This window comes from Telopea speciosissima, chromosome 5 (genome assembly GCF_018873765.1).
Source record: "Telopea speciosissima isolate NSW1024214 ecotype Mountain lineage chromosome 5, Tspe_v1, whole genome shotgun sequence".
Taxonomy (NCBI): Eukaryota; Viridiplantae; Streptophyta; class Magnoliopsida; order Proteales; family Proteaceae; genus Telopea; species Telopea speciosissima.
Genome location: NC_057920.1, coordinates 32,447,134 through 32,458,832, shown reverse-complemented (window position 1 = coordinate 32,458,832; position 11,699 = coordinate 32,447,134). Strand labels below are relative to the sequence as shown.

At 39.7% G+C, this 11,699-nt stretch overlaps 1 non-coding gene across 1 annotated transcript; it reads left to right on the top strand.

Moving 5' to 3' along the window:
* The first annotated feature begins 4,812 nt into the window (after positions 1-4,812).
* On the top strand, positions 4,813-4,919 carry LOC122663506. The gene has a single exon (XR_006333171.1). It is a non-coding gene; the product is annotated as a small nucleolar RNA R71 (small nucleolar RNA).
* The last annotated feature ends 6,780 nt before the right edge of the window (positions 4,920-11,699 follow it).

Genomic DNA, 11,699 nt, shown 5'->3' with positions numbered 1-11,699 from the left:
ACAATTTAGAAGAAAAATAAGAAAAGAAATTTCACTAATTAATGAGCAAACTTTACACGAGAGGTAGGGGTATTTATAGGGGAAAGGGGAGAAGAAGAGAGAAAAGGAAAGAGGGGGAGGAGCTCCACGATTTTGGGCTGCTCTCCTAATAAAAATCGTGGAGAGGAGAGAGAGTGTGAGAAGGGAATCCAAAAATAAGAGAAGATTCTCTTCTCCTTCCTCCTTTACAATGCCTTGGCTCCTAAGAAAAAGAAAACAAATAGAAAGAAGAAAATACAAAAAATCCTAGCTACATAAACCTTATATTTCTAGAAAAGTAAACTTCCAATTCTAACAAGTGCTTCCTTTTCTTTGTAGATATCTTCTCCAAGCAATGAGATCAAAGCATCTTTGACTTTTCAACCTTCCATAGGTGAGAGAATATCTTTCAAAATAAATCTCTCCCAAGTAGAATTCTAAAAGTGCCCTTGAAAAGTTGGAGGAGAGAGAGAGAGTGATGACTAGGATTCCATTCAACCAAATAACAAAATCCCCAATGTGTCCTCTAAAAATCGTGGGGCGTTAAATGCAGCCCAATAAAAATTGTGGACAGTAGTGGGCCTTCAAAAATAATGGAATCTAGTGGCAGTGTGGGTTCCTCAATGTGGGTAGCAGTCCTTCTCTCTGTTCAAGAATGCAAAATTACCAAAATGGCCCTGTACTTGCAGTAGATCTCTACCATTGCTTAGAAATATCTTCTATAATGTCAAAAATTTCCTTGGGCAGTGGTAGAATGACTATGGGCTTGCACTATAGCTCCTTTCTGACCCATTATCCTTTCTTGGGCTAAAAAGAATAATCAACTCTATGGTGGGCTAGACAAATGCATACTTACGTTTTGTCACGTCCAACTTGCTCCAAATTTAGTCCTCTTAACAGCCATGGAAAGAAAAATGATAACTTTACATGTAACTTGGGACATGCAGCTCCCGATAGTCCAAAATAGCCCAAAACCTGAAAAGCAGAAGAAAACACCAAAGTAACTCTGTCCAATGTGGTAAAATATATGCTTTATGTCCTAAGATTTCACACATAAATGTGCTCATCAAATTCCCCCACACTTGAACGTTATTTGTCATCAAGTAAAGCAAAAGAAAAACTAACCTAGAATGCAGAAAATCCTAATTCACTTTTGTAGGAATCACGGTTGCACTTAGCATGTGCAACAAGCCTTTAAACCCCCTAGGTTACCCCTAGTGGACGAGTTGTGTCTCGTGGATGTTTGCAGTGAATATACACCCAAAATTCAATAAATCAAAAAGAATGATGTAAAATTTTCTTATGGCATAAGTAAGATAGTGCACACAATCTCAAAGAAATACTCAACTAAAGATCAAGGAGCTAAAGATTCCCCCACACTTGAATTTTATCACCCCACATCAATTCACGAACAAGCATGGATCAAGGTCAAGGGATCTCCTCATATTTTCTGAACACTACTCACCTTCAAGTAAATCACTCATAGCATCGATGGAACCAAAGACTTAGGCATTGAGTATTGTTGACCATACTTTCTTTTTTCAGGCATTAAGGCAAAAGCTTTTTTTTTTCTTTCTCAACCATAAACTCTATTTCTACTCCACTACTGTTCTCTGAATGACATGGTGGAGCATACACCAGACACCCAAATACTTGGTAGCTTCGCTTTTTGCATATATCTATAAGACATTGAGACATTGATGCAAGAGTTTTTTGAGTTTCCTTCCAAGGAATTTCGATCAAGTCACCCTGCTTCATGAGGCACAGTGCCCTATCTAGTCCCAAGGAATTCCACTTTCCTTTCTGTTTCTTTCTTTTTTTTTTTCTTTTTTTTTCTCTTTTTCATTCACTTCATGCCTTGCCTTGCCATTAACAAATTGGTCTCAACTACTAGCCAAAAGATCAAGGGGTCCATAAAATACATAGAGAAATCTAGCCATTAAATGAAATAACGCTCATATTTTCCAACTCAATCCCTCTCACCGAATACAAACCAATTACCATCCTTGAAAAGGGATTTTTTATTATTTCGCATACTAGGGAACCTAATTCCCTCTTTCTCTCGCTTTGCAATCAAAAAGACTTATGCACATAACCAAATCATCGCCACAATCAAAATTCATAAAATTCATAAATAAAGTCCAACACACCCCCCCCACACTTAATTCATACAGTATCCTCAACGCATGCAGAAAATAAAGAATAAGGACAAGGGAGGAGATGAGAGGACTTACCAGATATAATCAACAAAGAGGATCATGAAGAGTCATGAGCTGTACAAAAAATACTAGGGTTAGCAACAGAAACCTCAGTTCATGGCCGGTAAATGTAGAAAGAACTTCAGAACCAGAAAATACTCGACCATGAATTTTAGTAATGCGAGAAATAACATAGAGGTTAAACACCCATGAATAATACCAAACAATAAACTCTGTCCACATGAGATAGTGGAAAATGAAAGCATTAAAACTCAGGCCATATATCCGTCCATTTTCTCCCAAGGTTAATACAGAATACTGGTCATTATCGTAAAAACCAACCAAGAATGGATCACAGTAAGCATAAAAAGGATTATGAATAACCTCATCAAAATAATCAAAAAAAATGGGAGGTTTACTCAAATCAAACCTAGCAATAAAACTATCCGCCCTTTACATAACTTGGTTGTCCAAATCAGGATCACGATAATATGCTTAGGGAGCATCATGACTAACATTGTCCTCTTCAATAAAATCATCAAACCAAGGAGGTTTGGACCAATCAACATACGGGACAATAATGGGAGAATCAAATATGAAGGGTTGGGGAATGGAGGTGGATAGGGGTTCAAGAGGCTCCAATGGTGGTTTGATGCTCCAGACCTCAGATAAGGTGGTATCAACAACACCTTCCAATTCCTCCATACAGCCCTGAAATCCCGAATCAAAATTAAAAAAAGAGAGTCTCATCATCTAGAAATTCCTGAAGCACATGTACCTCTTCATCCATATCAGGCTGCCTGCCCAACCTGAACACATTAAAATCCACAGAGGTATTGCCAAAAGATAATTTCATGAGACCATTCCTGCAATTGATTAAAGCATTACTGGTAGCTAGGAATGGCCTACCCAAAATAATAAGGATTTGGTCCTTGAAGTTGGCAGTAGGTTGGGTATCTAAAATAATAAAATCCACAGGAAAAATAAATTCCTCAACCTTCAATAGAACATCCTCAATCATCCCCTTAGGAACTTTAACCGACCTATCTACAAGTTGGAGAGTAATTCTGGTCGGTTTCAGCTCTCCCAGTCCCAATTGTTGGTAGACATGATAAGACAATAGGTTCACACTTGCACCAAGGTCCAATAAGGCATGATCAATGGTGGTGTTACCTATAGTGCAAGAGATGGTGGGGCTTCCAGGATCCTTATGCTTGGCTGCTATCGGCTGTGCGATGAGAGAACTAATATTAGTAGCCAAGAATGCCTTTTTGGGCACATTAATGGTCCACTTTTGGGTGCACAAGTCTTTAAGAACTTTGGCATAAGCGGGGACCTGGGCTATAGCATCCAATAGATGAGTGTTTACCTGAACCTATTTAAAAACATCCAAAATTTTCTCCACAGAAGGAGACTTCTTGCAAACCAACCTATTTGGGAAAGGGGCAGGTGGGGTATAAACTCTTTCAAGGGTGGTCTCTTTCACTTTCTCAATAGAATCATCTTTGGTTTCTTCAACCAAATCATCTAGAATTACTTCAGGTTCATCAGACGAACCAGGAACAGAAGGTACTACAATGGCCTCTTTAGAAGGGGGAGAATCAACAGGAGTAATAGATGATAGAGATTTAGGTGTACTAACCTGTTGATACTCACGACCACTCTGCAAAACATATATTGCATTTACTTGGCTGGAGGGGCCTTAATGCTGTTGGCCTTGTACAATATTGAGTGGAGGAGCTTGGGTACCTTGCTGAATACGAACTTAATGCCTAGGATTTGGCTCAGGTTGACTAGGTAACTTCTCTGTTTCCTTCTCATGCAAGATTGTGATAATCTGAGTGAGCTATCTCTCCATATTATTTTGGTTTGTCATGAGAAGGGCTATCTTATTGTCCATCTCATTTAGTCTTGTTGCCTCTCCTATATTGGTAAACCCTGGGGGTTACTGATAAGGTGCAAGGAGAGGAAGCCTAGCAGAATTAATAGAAGGTCCTAGATGAGGACGAGGGGGGAAGGGGTAAGGAGACATACCTTGGCTTTGTGATTCAACGTTGGGCCTTTGGAGACCAAGCTGACCTTGATGGTTAAAATTGGATGGGCCTACTTGGTTCCCTTGATTCCAGGAGAAATTGGGGTGATCTCTCCATCCTAAATTGTAAGTATTGCTATATGGGTTATTTTGGTAGAGAGCACTTACATTCTCAGTGTTGGAATTTTCCACAAAGGTGTTGGGGCATTCCTCCAAAAGATGTCTAGGGGTTTGGCACCAACTGCATATTAACACATGATTGACTTGTTTGACCTGGTTAACCGGTATAGACTCTTTAAGAACTATGGACTCCAACCTTTTTATGAGGCTGTCAAGTTTGGCCTCCTTGGCTGGCATACCCTCAATGAGATACCCCTAGTGGTCCTTTCAGCCTCTTGGGAAGATTTTCACTCCCTAGTCTTATCAGCCAAGTTGGTTAAGAATGTCCATGCATCATTTTTCTCAAAAAAAGAAGTAAAGTCTGCAGGACACACGGACTCTACAAGTTGCTCGGTCTGAAAGTCAATACCCTCATAAATAATTTGGCATAGCTACCATAAGTCAAAACCATGGTGAGGGCATTCTAAGAGGAGGTCCTTAAATCTTTCCATAAATTTAGAAAAGGACTCTTGTGGTTTCTGCCTAAACTAAAGTATGTCACTCTTGAGTTTATTGGTCTTGTAAAGAAGGAAAAATTTTCTCAAGAAGGCAATGGTGAACTTATCCCATGTATTAATGAAATTTGTTGGCAATCCATAGAGCCGCTTCTTGGCCTAGTCTTTCAAGGCAAAGGATATAAACCTAAGCCTAACTGCATCATCAGTCAAATTCTGGACCTTAATAAGAATATAGACCTCCTCGAATTTCCTAAGGAAGAGATATGCATCTTCATTAGCCACCCCATGGAAGTGGGGTAGCATGCTAATGAATTTGGTCTTGAGTTCATAATTGTTTCCTGTAACAGGTGGTACGTTGATGTAAGAAGGTTGTGCAACCCTAGTAGGGTAAAACCTATCCTTAAGAGTCTTGGGTTGTTGGTCACCCATGGTCAAAGGTGGGGTCATGGGTAGTGGAGAAGGTGGTATTCTAATAAGACAGTTACTTGAATCACGAGTCCACACCGAAGCTACCTAAATAGATATGAGGTCTCCTTTAGAAAATTAAAAAAAAATAAAAGACTTAGAAAGAGTCACAAAAAACAAGAGGGAGTCCAACGTAGATAGTGCATCTATCCCTCAAAAATTTAAATAATGGTTCCAAAGTTGTAAGGATGCCATATAGGTTGACAACAAAGGAACCCGTATAGTCTTCTATAGCCACCTACGTGCGACTCCAAGTGGATTCTAATGTAGGGTGGAGGACTGCTATACGTTTTTGTCTCCAAACTCACTCACTATGTCGCTTTCCTGATATCAAGAGTGGTCACCTCCAAAGATAAGTCACATGCCAATCCACCCAACCAAGTCAAGATGTAGCGTCATAGGTAACTTAATCCTATAAGGGACACCAAAAGATGGAGCGTTGGAGCATATGGCGGACTTTAGATTGGGCGCACACTATTTGAAACAGAAGAGAAACAAGAAGAGGTTTTCAAAAATTGAATTTTTTTTTTTGAAGAAAATGTAAAATAAAATAAAGCACTTCGAATTACTTAAAAATCAGAAAAATAAAGTGGACAATAATCTCCCCGGCAATGGCGCCAAAAACTTGTTTGAGTTAAAATAATACCACAAGCGTACGGGTCAATTGTAGCTACGGGTTGAACACAATTAAAGTGTTAAATTAAACTAATGAAAATTAATGCATCCTAACTCATAAGCATCTAACAAAATTAAGGGATTAAATTGGCGTCCTAAAGTATAAGCATCTAACCTATCAAACTAATGCAAATTGAAAAAAATAAAAATGCAGCCACACATAATAACCACATAAAAAGAAATAAGGGAATAAAAGTGCATCCACAAACCACAACCATATAAAAAAAAATAAAAGAAATAGAGGAAGAAGAAGAAGAAGATAGAGAAAGATAGAGGACAGAGGAGAGGGAGAATGAGATTAAGGGTTTAGAGAATGAGATACCAAGAATGTGCTTGAACCGGATTGAACTTGCTTGCATGAATACTTGAATAAACTTACCATGGCTTCCTCTTCTAAATCTCCAAGTCTTGTCATCAACATAGGAACTTAGACTAGGAAGCTGTAAACTAAAGCTATTACAACCATTAAACTAGACTTATGAAATCAAAATTAAGAACTTGAAAGAACTAATCTTATGAAATCAAAACTAAAAACTAGAAAGCCAAAAATCACAATTTAGAAGGAAAAGAAGAGAAGAAATTTCACTAATTAATGAACAAACTTTACAAGAGAGATAGGGGGTATTTATAGGGGAAAGGGGAGAAGAAGAGAGAAAAGGAAAGAGGGGGAGGAGCTCCACGATTTTGGGCTGCCCTCCCTCTAAAAATCGTGGAGAGGAGAGAGAGTGTGAGAAAGGAATCCAAAAATTGGAGAAGATTCTCTTCTCCTTCCTTCTTTACAATGCCTTGGCTCCTAAGAAAAAGAAAAAAAATAGAAAGAAAAAAATACAAAAAATCCAAGCTACATAAACCTTCTATTTCTAGAAAAGTAAACTTTCAATTCTAACAAGTGCTTCCTTTTCTTTGTAGATATCTTCTCCAAGCAATGAGATCAAAGCATCTTTGACTTTTCAACCTTCCATAGGTGAGAGAATAGCTTTCAAAATAAAGCTCTCCCAAGTAGAATTCCAAAAGTACCCTTGAAAAGTTGGAGGAGAGAGAGAGAGTGATGACTAGGATTTCACTCAACCAAATAATAAAATCCCCAATGTGTCCTCTAAAAATCATGGGGCATTAAATGCAGCCCAATAAAAATTGTGGACAGTAGTGGGCCTTCAAAAATAATGGAATCTAGGGGTAGTGTGGGTTCCTCCATGTGGGTAGCAGTCCTTCTCTCTCTTCAAGAATCCAAAATTACCAAAACCGCCCTGTACTTGCAGTTGATTTCTACCATTGCTTAGAAATATCTTCTATAATATAAAAAATATCCTTGGGCAGCGGTAGAATGACTATGGGCTTGCACTACAGCTCCTTTCTGACCCATTATCCTTTCTTGGGCTGAAAAGAATAATCAACTATATGGTGCGCCAGACGAATGCGTACTTGCGTTCCGTCACGTCCAACTTGCTCCAAATTTAGTCCTCTTTACAGCTATGGAAAGAAAAATATTAACTTTACGTGTAACTTGGGACATGTAGCTCTCGATAGTTCAGAATAGCCCAAAATAGCCCAAAACCTGAAAAACACAAGAAAGCACCAAAGTAACTCTGTCCAATGTGGTAAAATGTATGCTTTATGCCCTAAGATTTCACACATAAATGTGCTCATCACTACGATTGACCCGTACGCTTGCGGTATTATTTTAACTCAAACACATATTATCGTTTTGCCATACTCTCACCTGTGGGGGACACTATAGTGGCAAGAAAATTGCTGCCAAGGCACTGCAGTCTGGTTTCTATTGGCCCACGTTATTTCGAGATGCACACTCCTTCTACAAGGCATGTGTGAGATGCCAACAAGTTGACAATCTATCTCGAAGTGATGAGATGCCCCTAAGCCCTATCATAGTGGTTGAGATTTTTGACGTTTGGGGTATCAATTTTATGGGCCTTTTTCCTGCCTCATTCGGCAATGAGTATATTCTTGTGGCAGTTGACTATGTTTTGAAATGGGTAGAAGCCAAGGCTATGAAGACCAATGACCACAAGGTGGTTATCTCTTTTATTCAGGAGTACTTAGCCGTTTTGGATTTCCCAGGGCCATCATTAGTGATGGTGGCTCTCATTTTTGACATTGGAGGGTAGGGGCTTTACTGAAGAAGTACTCTATTAACTATAAAGTGGCCACCCCTTATCATCCCCAGACATCTGGTCAGGTGGAGGTATCGAACCGAGAGATAAAATGGATATTGGAGAAGATAGTTAGACCGGACTGTAAGGACTGGTCTACTCGGCTGACTGATGCTTTGTGGGCTTACCAAACTGGATATAAAACTCCTATAGGTATGTCTCCATACCGATTAGTTTTTGGTAAGGCCTATCATCTTCCGGTTGAGTTGGAACATCGAGCATACTGGGCTATAAAGACATTTAATTTTGATATGACTCAGGCTGGTTCCACTCGCTGTCTCCAACTATCAGAATTGGAGGAGTTGCGTAATGATGCCTATGAGAGCTCACGCATCTATAAGGATCGAACTAAGGCGTTTCATGATAGATACATAGTTCAGAAGTCCTTTGAGCCTAATCAGCATGTTTGGCTCTTTAATTCTAAATTGCGTTTATTCCCAGGGAAATTGAGATCTCGGTGGGATGGGCCTTTTGTGGTTGTTTCTGTTGCCCCGCATGGTGCTATTGAGATCAAGAATCCACAGAACGGAAAAACTTTCAAGGTTAATGGTCAAAGACTAATACCGTATGTTGATGGCCTTGCTTTCTAACCCTGAAACTCTCGGGAAAGTAGTTCTTCAAGAAAACTTCCTTAAACTGCGCCCACGTGGGATTTGGGTGAGCCGCTTCCAAATTAGGCCTAGTTGCTTTCCACCATGCTTCGGCTTCATTTTACAACTAATAACCCTCACAAATAATCTTTTATGCATCCATGCACACAAGTACTTCAAATGCCTTTTCTAGGGCACTGATCCATCGTTCTGACTGCATTGCCTCAGAGGTTATTTTTGAAAATGCAGGCGGTTGAAGTTTCTTGAATCGCTCCATCACCTTGGCAGTGGAATTTTCCGCTAAGTGCTGAGGTATCGGTGGTGGAAATAGCACTGGTCGATTGGGAGGTAGTGTAGTGCGTTCATGCCTCATAGTTGCAAACTGTGTAGACATCTGACCATGCAACTCTTGTTGTTGTTGCATGGTTCGCATCATCGTGGTCATGAACGCAGTCACATCGTCGGTTGCCACACTTGGCTGAGGTGCTGCTACAGTAGTTTGTGCAGTCGTTGGTGCCTCTGATGAAGCAGCCAATGCCTCAGAGTTTTGAGCCTCAGTCCCATTGGGCAGCTCCACCTCCGACACAACTCTAGGTTGTTTACCTCTCTGACCCCCATGAGAACTTCTAGTGTTGAGCATTGTTGCTTATCTGAAAAGAGGAGCGAGTTCAATATTCCAATTCATCTATATGGATCAATAGTTGTTTCCTAGCTAGCAAATACAACCCAGTCCACAGTTCCAACGAGTATCATGAGTCATACCAGTAAGGTGGATTGTTAGATTCATTGTCTTGGTTTGTTAGATAATGTATTTCATTGATTGCTTGTGTTTTTCTGTCTTATGCATTTTATGTGTCAATATGCTATGCATGGCACTAATGAGAGATTTCAGATTTTTTTTTTTAATAACAACTTTTAAATAATTACTTGGCCTAGCAGGCAAACATCTCCAGCTTCTTCCCAGTCTCGAACTCTAGTGCCAGTAGAAATTCTATGTCAGTTATTACCTCTCCAGCTAGACTCAGAAAATGCTCTCGATCCTCGGGTCCACTAATGGCTGCGATATCCAAGTAAAAGTCCAGTCGATTCTCGGCTTGGGATAACACTAACCGTATCCGTCCCAGTCTCTCTCGTAAATGTCTAAGATAGATCATGATGCTGGGGTCTCTAGCCTCAGGTAAGGTAATATCTTTCACAATAAATGGTTCTAGGCATGAGGGCTTACTTAATTAAAAGAATTAAGTACACGACTACTAAAACTTAAATAATCAAAGATCAATGAAACAACTCTTGGGTTGGCTCGAGGTACCTTAGCGTCTAAGTGTTTCGATTGACTAGGAACCTTATTAAGTACTATTCTCAGCTATCCTAGGCCTAGGTTTGGATGAGATCTACACTTCCCACACGTACTACATACGCATTACAGCATACCTATGTAACTATGTCTGGTTTGCATAGCAGCAGTCCAGTTAGTTCGTACATTACAATAGGCAAGCATAAAGCATATTAGTAATACGCACCATATGCTGTAATTATACATACAAATATACTCTCAAATATTAAGTACACTAATTATTTATTTTAACCTGACCATATAGATTTTCCCTAATCCCAATGTGTTGCATTTGTAAAATTTTCACTCTCTTGAACTCAAGAAATCTAAGTTCTTAGGTCATCAATTATTTATTATTATATTTTATTAATATAATATTATTATTATTTAATAATAATAATATTTTGTTTTTATCAATCCTTGTTTTTTATATCCTATGGGGTTATTATGACCAAAACTAGGGTCCTCATGTGCAAATACTGCAATTCTACAAATTTACCATCACTGGGCGATGTCTCTAGGTGTTGCCACATTGCCCAGTGCCATCGCCCAAAGAATCAGGCGTAGGGTTTTTAAATCCGAGAATGGCCCACTTTGATTCCATTCTCTTCTAACCTCTTCTAAATACTTAGGGAATAGTCTTGGAGGGTAGTAGGGCCTATTTCGCACGAATTCTTCGCAATTTACGCGAGCTTACACGTGTCTCGGTAAGTTTCTTCTTCTCATTTACCTCTTTGATTACTTACTTTATTAAATCAGCTCCTAGATTAGGTCTTCTCTTTTCCTTGTCCTAACCTAACCACTTTTGTTATATATATATATATTTTTACTTCTTGTAGAAAATGTCTACAAGCCGCCGCACTACTCGGAAATCGGTAGCTCAAAAGAGGCTACGGGTCGAATCCGAGGAGTCTTCTTATTCTTCGATTCCACCATCATCTCCTAGGGAGGATTCATCTTCCGAGGAGCCAGATTTTGATCACCATCTTTTCTCCAAGTATGAGTACGCCAAGGAATGGAGAAATTTTGCTTCTGTAAAGATAGTAAATGGCCGGGTGGTACTAGTAGAGGACTTCCACAAATATGGCCTCTTTGCCAAGTTCAATGCCCTAGGCTGGGCATCGATTTTATCCCCTACCGAGCCTTGTTATCCCAACCTGGTTCGATATTTTTATTGTAACTTGATGCCATCCGGGGCACAAGATTTCACACTTTAGAGTAGGGTAAAGGGAGTGGATATCAGATTGACTACTACCCTATTGGCAGAGATTTTGGGTTTGCCTGACACCGGTGAGAGGGTTTACTATCTGCCTCGTATGGACATTTCCGATATGTTCTCTTTGAAGACTACGAGGACTGTATTCAGGGCTTTGACAGGTTCAGGGGACACTCCCAAATCAGAGACTGTCTACAAGCCTAGTGCTAGAGTGATCAGTAGGTGTGTAACCTACAATATTTACCCTAAGGGTGGAAACAAGGGCAGCATTTCTATAATGTAGGCGTATTCCACTTACTGTCTCTTAGGAGCTGGTCAGGGGGGGTCCAATCATCAACCTCCCTTATTTATTGCTTCAGATGATGCTTTATCATGCTTTGAACC